We start from the raw sequence: 8,831 nt of genomic DNA, 5'->3' as shown, positions 1-8,831 counted from the left end.
CAAACGCATTCTCTTGTGGATGAAGAATTGCTCTCAATGCCTCACTTTTATGCATGCAAATTCTTGATATTCCTAACGTAAGTAGAGTGACTTATTCATGTTTATTTATATGTATGCAATGTGCATTGATAGGTAAGGTGCATGTGTTGCTTTGTTTTCAGGACATTCCATTGCACTGTTATAGTGACTCGGCTATCACCCGATATACCCTGGTCATTCAACAGGGTATATTGGTTGGCATTGATAGTCGACGGGCCGAGGAGGGAGTGCCTTGTACAACAAGAAAAACTAAATCATGCCACTGCTATAAGGCATATAGAGGCTATGTGTCAATTTGAAATAGACTAAGCGTAGGTGGAGGAGTTTGTACGCACGAGAAGGGTGGCCGAGAGGGAGCGGAGAGAATAGCTGGAATAGGTAGCATGGGATGACATGGAGGCTGCTTGGTGGGAGATTGACCAGAGGGAGCACCATACATTATCCCCTCCACGGTGCCAGAGGAATCAACAGAGGGGGAGGCGGAGTGGGAAGGGGAGAGAATCGGTTCATTGATAACAAAAGCAATAGACACTGACTCTAGAACATCAAATGTAATATCGTTCAAAAGCATGTATTATACATTGAGGTGATCATAGTTATCAAGTTTACAATGTATCATCAATTTGAGAGATCTCCTCTTCTATTCTAACCCAATGACGATTGTGATAGTGTCGACCTTGCCTCCATTTTGCGAGTCCTTCAAGTGCAATTGAATTTCTCAATGCTTCAATCTTATTGTCTTTCTTTATCCTAGCATCTCGTATTGCTTGTGCAATGGCTAATGATTTTAATTCATTTTTTGTCCTTAGTATTTGCAATATCCTTCCATAAAACTATTGGAATAGCTCACAAAAACTATTGGCTTTCCTGGTACCACCACCATGTTGGGTATGCCTGAAATACACATTGCGTGTCATGTAATGGGACTTTTCCATGCCTTGTGTGCTCCAAATACTTAGATCTCCATACTTTTCAATGAAATATGGTATATGATTGTATATGATGTGCTGCAGATAAATGGTTAGTCTCTGAACAGTGTTTAGTAGACATTGACAATTTTATACTAACATGTATGAAACCAAAGACTTGTCTTACCATGTAGTGTGTGAAATTGATGTCTTCCCATGCTTTTAGGAACTCTTTCTTGAATAGATCTAGAGTAGTCTGAAACGTCTTCTTGTCTGTATTTGTTCAGGTCTCCTTATTCAGCATCTAGAATATGATATCCACAACATGCCACACTTCTGCCTTTGCATGTCTTGAAAGAGGTTCGCGATCCTTTACTATGTTGTGCAACCTTCTCCATTGCTCAAATTCAATCCTAATTACGTGCGTCCTTTTGTAGTGCTTTCCATCTTTGGTAAGCTTTTGTCACCTGTTGTTGATGGGTCTCGAGAGGAATCATCTTGCCTTTAGGCCTCCAAGAGAAAATTTTCTTGGTATGTCTATTTCATTGTTTGACTTTTTTTGATCCTGCATGATTTGTATCTCTCCTCCATCAAACTTCATGTCTGCCAATAACATCTCAAGAGTGACAATCCCTTTCTTTCATTTTGTGTGGTTCTTGATCTTCCAAGAAAATCCAATGTACAGGCTGACAAGCTTCTCAATCGCCCAACAAAGTGCATGCATTATACATATATGTACATTCGATAGAGATATATCAAAATATTGGTTTGAAATCTTTGTCGTGAACTGGTGATGATTAGGCGCCTTCTTCCACCACTTTTGATGAAGTGTTTTTGCATCCTCCATGCAATACAAGCAAGGAAGGGTGTCTGGGCCTCTATTACAATTATATAAGCACTTTAAAGTCTTAAGTTTGATGCAAGTTGCCAAGTAACTTGAAAGTTTCCCATGTTTGGAACCAATAGTGTCTTTTGTCTTTTCATTTGAGCATTAATAACATCTGGTAGTGGAGTCTTCTGAAAGACCCATTCCAATGCTTCATAATTCTCTGACACAACCAGAAATGTTCAAAGCCACCATAAATTCATTTCGGATTGTACACTGAAGTAACGGGGATCATCCCTTGGCATGTTTGCCATTGCCCTATCCATCAATGTAATGGCTATCCTCTCCATCTTAACATCTTTCAAAATCTGACACTCATCCATCTTTAATGTAAAGTTCAATATGCCATTTGTTTCTGTATGTGAGATGTTGTAAAACTCAACCATTCGAACCTATAGTATCTCCAAATCCATGAAGATATTGTTGTATTTGTCATAGAAAACCAGACCTTATTTTGCCTTAAACTCTCTATTGATGTGATAGGGCTTTCCAAGATACTCCTCCTGCTTGAAGTTAAGATATTTTTGAAGTCTCCAGATTGCTGCAATTGTGGGCAGGAGGTTTGTCTTAATACCTTGTGATTTAAATGAACTTGTAACCTCTTTTTGTAAGAAATCATAGCCATTGCGACTTATACCACTCTCATCCATGGTGCTCTGTATACCCTCCACATAAACAGTGTTTTGGCTCACAAATTGCTCAACAACTTGCCTCTGCACTACCTTAAACTTCTTCTCCCGTATGAGTTCTTCTGCAATCTTTGAGCTAACAAATGGCTTAAGTCACTTTGCAAGGTTGAATTGGGGTTACAATTTTCCTTGTTTGGCTGTAGCACATCCCTAAACAAGAGGGACAATGTAAAGCAAGAAGACATAATAACAAAAAAGCACAAAATGGTAAGACGAGATTCCTAACCTGATAGACCTTATTCATTTCCAGAGCCCACCTTCAAATCCTCTATGTTCTTTAGTTCTCATTTCCTTTGTCGAGGGCCAAGCAATGCTTGCTTCTGTCTCAAAGTTTGCAGCTACTTGTTCAGCCTTTCTATCTCCTATTGTTGGGCTTTGATCTTTTCTTCTTGGAGGTTGCATTCCGCCTTTAAGTTCTTGATGGGTCTGCTCTTGATGTGCATCATTGCACTCTCCATTGTAGGTGTTGTAGAGATAGCTTTGCAATAGCCAAGAAGGCCATTCTTGCCATCTCCAAGAAACCTAAGAAGGGTAGTCAGATTTGAAAAGGGTGGGGCACTAATAGTGTGAGGATATTTGGGATAAAGAGAACCATCACACCAAAGGTCGACATACCTTGCTCCTCCCACACGTAGTTGCATCATCTTCACTATTTTCTGAGATGTAATTTCCTCCCCTCCTTTTTTGTAATGGGGCATAAACATTCTCTACATCTATGTGGAGGTGATACTTGACATTGGTGTTGAGAGGAGGTTGCTACATGTTTGTGTCCGCCATTGCACCTATGTGTGGTGGATTCTGTGAGTTTGTATCCACCATTGCATCTACGTGTGGTGGATTTTGCACCATTTCTATAGAAGCGAGAAAAGCTTTATAAGAAACTCTCACTTTTCAAAAGTTTTGAATTTGGGGCATTTGATGATGTTGCTTTCAAGAAGATGATTCAATATCTCGACCATTTGGTACAGAGGGTGACATTTTTTGGCCCAAAAATGAGAAAATGTACTATTTTTCTAGAGAGAGAAAGTTCAAGGTTGTATTTTCTTAGAGGGCCCATTTTTTACCACTAAAATTCTCTAATGAATGCTTGAAATGGAGTCATTTGAATACTCTAGTGATATTCTTAGGTAACTTTTCTTGAGCTGCTCAAAAATGGCTTGCTCAATGGGCTTCCACACAATAGCAGTTTTACTTTTTCAACAAATTAGTGAGAGGTGTAGCTATTAGGGCATAATTTTTTATAAAAACTCTATACCATCAAGTTAGCCCTAAAAAACTTCTCACTTTCTTAACTATTGTTGGTGGTTGCTACTCTTGAACATCTCTAACTTTGACTGGGTCTACAGAGATTCCTTTAGTAGATACTATGAGTCCGATATATTCCATCTGTCTTTTAAAAAAGACACACTTCCATTTCTTTGCATAGAGCTTGTGCGTCCTCATTGTATCCAGCACAATGCACAATTGTAGCTCATGGTCTTTGTCTCTCTTGGAGTATGTTAGAATGTCATCAAAGAAGACTAGGACAAACTCATCAAGATAAGGTTGAAAAATATTCTACATTAATCTGTTAAATGAGCAGGGGCATTAATTAGACCGAAAAACATTACAAGAAATTAAAAATGACCATATCTAGTATTGAAGGCAAGTTTGGGAATATCTTCTTCCTTGATCCTTATTTGGTGATAACCATATCAGAGCTCAATCTTGGAAAAGATTTTTTCCCCTTGCAGCCTATCAAGTAGCTTGTCTATTCTTGGGATCGGATACTTATTCTTGATTGTTACTTGGTTTAGACCTCGATAGTCAATGCAAAGGTGGTTCCGTCCTTTTTCTTTTGAAACAATATTGGGGCTCCCCATGGCAAATTACTAGGTCTAATGTATCCTTGATCCAGTAATTGCTTGAGTTGCTCTTTCAACTCAATTGCTTTAAGGATAGATATTTTATATAGACTCTTAGCGATTGGAGAGTCTCTTGGTTCAAGTCTAGATCTCATGATCGACTTCTCTTCAAGATGGTAATTCAGATAGCTCTTATGGGAAGACGCCATCATATTCCTTCAACCAATATGGCTCTCCCTCATCTTGATTATTCTGCTCAACCTTATGTACTTTTATGAGATACACAAGTAATTCTTTTCTTAACCCTTTTATTATGCAAGATAATTTGGCCAATTGAACCTTGGGTTTTCTTGCCTCACCTTGGGTCATCACTTTTTCCCCCTTTAGGTTTTGAAAAGTCACTTGGCCTTTTCTGCACTGTGAATATGTGCATCATTGAGGATTAGCCAGTCCATACCCGATAGACATTCATAGGCCCCTAAATTCATGTTCCTAAATCCCATTTTAGAGAGATTGCTTCCCATGCTAAATGTCACTTTGCAAGTTTGCTGAGTAGACAAGATTTCTTTTCCATTGGCAAGTTCCACAAGCAACCTAGATGTAGGTATTATGTCTATACCCAATTTCTTGGCACACTTTTGGTAACATGAACGAGTGTGTGCTTCCATAGTCAATCAAAATTTTAAAGGACTTACCCTGATATTCTATTGGTGTTTGAATCATCGAAAACTGGTGATTTGGACCTTTCTCATGGAGGGTGCGTGAACTAATGCCCTTTCCATATCGACTTCCATAGTTGGGTTTTCCTCTTCTTCAAGCTCTTTAAGAATTACAGTAGATGCTTTTCCTTTTGCAATTGAAGCTTGGTTTTGACCTCTATACTGTACTTGGCAAGGAATTTGGCCAAGCTTTGGACATTGTCTTTTAAAGTGGCATGGCTCATTACAATGAAAACACCTAGTTACTCCTGAATTACTTCCCTGAGGTATGAAGTTCTCGATTGCATTTGTTTTGGCCCTCTTTCCTTGACCAATGATCTTGGGCTCGCTTAACATAGCCCCATGAAGTCCCTTTGTTTTGATTCCAAAGCCTATTATTCCTTGGCTTTGACTAAATCTCCTGAACAAGAGGTGCTACGTGAATCAAAGCATCTTATAGATCAGTTGGGTGCATAGATTCAAGGCGTGTGTTCAGAGGAGCATTCAATCCATGACAAAACCTAGACACTTAATGAATAATAGACATGGAAGGTGCATATTTAAGCAATGAGATAAACTTTGAGTAATATGCCTCCAGACTTATTCCCAGCTGCTTAAGTCAAAGAACTCATTCATTTTTAGTGTGTGATAAGTTGGTGGCAAATATCGACCAAGCATAGCTTCTTTTAGCTTTTCCCAAGTAATAGCTATCTCAAAAAGTCCTTGGTCTTTACACCACTATTTCCACCACAAGTATGCCTCACCGGTCAATTTCAACTTGGTGATCATAGCCTGATTAGCAAAGGTAGTTCCTACGGTAGTAAAGTAGTCCTCCATAGTCTCAATCCAAATCTCTGCCTCAGCTTCAATATATTTGCCCTTGCCATCGAATTTTGGTGGCTTAACTTTTTTAAGGAGATACTTCTTCTCCTGAACTTTAGTCGCGGACTAGCGATAGTAGTATTACCCTAGGTTATCATAAGTTTCACGAATCACTTTAGCGCTTAAACTTTTCAGCTTTGTTTTCACATTAACATATCTTACTAGTTTTGTAAAATAATGATAGGCCAAAGAGCACAATATTTTTACAAAATCTAGATGTTTTTATCTTTTATTATCAGTAGTTGTACGCTACGATTTTTATAAGGGGTATTTACAAATGGCGGATGTTTACAAGTAGAGATACATCAGCATCAATAGGATAGGCTGGATGCTATGTATAATTTCTAAAACAAGATATCATTATATCTTTCTTTTTCAAGAATGGATATCATTTACATTCATGTAGAAGAAAGTAGGCCAATTGCTGTCTATGTCAAAAAATCTATATTGTAAAAATGGTAGATTTGGAAAACCATGATATGATAATCTTGATACTTGTGACGTCCTTGGAATATAATCCTATCGTAGTTGGGATTACTTTCAGCACCTTGTCATAGACATAACAATCTAGATATATCTGCCGACCACTGGTAATCATAAGTGGATTCCTTCTGGATGGACAAAAGATAAAGGCCTCAACTACTTTTAAAATTTCCATCCATTCAAGGCGTTTCAAATAAGTCTGCATGTTGAAGAATCAGTCGGCCTTGATGTAATAGTAATACTCATCCTAGAACCATCTTCTGTTGCGATTCACAGGGGATGGATCGTAAAAGGAGATCGAGTATCGTCATAATTTCTCTTCTCCACTTATCATCCAAGGAGTTCAGCATAAATGCGTACATTGCTCGAAAAATAAGGAATTGGTCCCAATCTTCATTATTTTGCCAAAGTTTATCCTTAACAATTAGAACACTGATTATTACTTAGAACAATTGGTCTTAAAACCATAGATATTTTTAATTTTAGTTATGCTCTGATACCACGTGTCATGTGCCTACCTAATAATTCCATAGCAGCATATTTTACTGGTCCATTAGGGAACTATCCTAGACGACTTCGCCCAGCACTCACGAGAATGCACGGGGTCTATTTTCTAGGTTTCTCACAGTCCACCCCATAATGGAAGGTACCGACCGTCCCCACGAGGATCAACCTACAAGCTCAGGATCCTAATCAACAACTGAGGCCTCGATACATTAGGTAGCTCCATCAAAGGTGTCCCACAAGGGCTTCTCGTCCAACTAGAGCAATCGTAGTTACCCTTGGTTCATGGAGTATAATGCTTTTTCTAGTAACTGGTTAGGATTCACGAAACCTTAACGAGTTCTGGCACAGATGTCGCACTTTTCCCCTAAGATAATTTCTCGTCAAGGTTTTAAGACCTGATCCTAGGTAAATCAACGCTCGACTCTACCTTATTTTTCCTAAATAATGTTTCTTTCAATCTCTTTAGAGAAGCTTTCAGCTTATCGAGACCACCCATCCGTAGGATGGATCCGTCAGGGATCTCGCCCACTTACTTCCCACAAATGGTTTTCTTTAGTTTTCTAATTACTTATTACATTAAGTTATGGCATATAAAAGTAGCTTTGTTAATTAACCCATTATCACAAGTTCCTTCGCGTAATTTTACGGCACAACACAAAGACATAGAAAACAGTCTTTTGGCAAAACATATTTATTTATTATTTTGCAAAGTTATTTACAATTATTTTTTCATTTTGCCTATGTATAAGATAAACCTCCATTCAATGGAAAATCCCTTCTGTCTGTGCAAAAGAAAAGAAACCCTCCAAGATTTCCGTCCCTTCACTAGTACCGACGACTCTAGGATCCTATCCTGATTCATGTGAGGGTCAGGAAGTTCCTAAGAGCGATTGAGAGATTTATGGCTAGAGTCCCCCTTGGCACTCCCGCCTCCTCATGCCTAACAAATTCCTTACCGAGTGACCTCTCACTATCGAGCCCAGTCCAAAGCTCCTCGCAAAGGTACAAAACAATCCCTCTTGGAGTAGGGTTCCACGTCTAGCCGTCAGGGTGCGATCTTTCCTCTTATTATCCTAATTATATATTTACAATTAGATCTAACAACTACAAACACAATCAATCTTTCCTATGTAACCATCAATGCATGCACAAATCAAAAAGAGATAACAACAAGTGTTTTTAGCATAGGAAGTAGCCCCACCCAAATCTAGGGTTTCATGAAATCCGACCATTTGTTGAACTTTCAACGTTATCTAAAAATATCAATTTTCACTTAGCTATGTCCTAAGTGCAATGTTGATTTTTTTTCGAAAACTTTATTCTAGGAGCAAAAATTATAAGTGCCAATTTTCTTTCATCTTTCAGATATCGAATTATATCATTACGCACCTAATTTATGCATGTCTAATATATATTTTCTCGTACAATTATGTGTTGATTTAATACATTGATTATTTCATGATATTATCTAAATGATTTTCTTTAAATTATTATAAAATTCATATACGTCTATTTATCATTAGCAAAATGAAATAAAGATAGTCACTTTTAGAAAAAATTGATAAAATATTTCCTTCTCTAACAACGTCTACCATTTTTTTGTTAATTTTTTTCACATGCATCATTAATGAAATAACAATAAATATCACGAAATAAATCATAATTAAGATATTTTCTTAATGATATGTATATAATCATTTTCCAAGTGAAAGAGCCTTTTCATTGAATAGCTAATTATTACATTACTTAGGTTATTTTTCTAAGTGACAGTTTATATGTATTTTCTTTAGAATGAGTTTATAATCGTTTAAAGTGAAATATAGCGATAAGCTTATAAAACATTACTTTTTTCCAAACCAACAAGATGGTACCTCTCTCAGGTGTGCTATAACAGG

The sequence above is a fragment of the Lygodium microphyllum genome, chromosome 5 (genome assembly GCF_053477565.2).
Source record: "Lygodium microphyllum isolate KBCC chromosome 5, Lygodium_microphyllum_v1.1.10, whole genome shotgun sequence".
Taxonomy (NCBI): domain Eukaryota; kingdom Viridiplantae; phylum Streptophyta; class Polypodiopsida; order Schizaeales; family Lygodiaceae; genus Lygodium; species Lygodium microphyllum.
Note: the sequence above shows the minus strand (reverse complement) of the source record.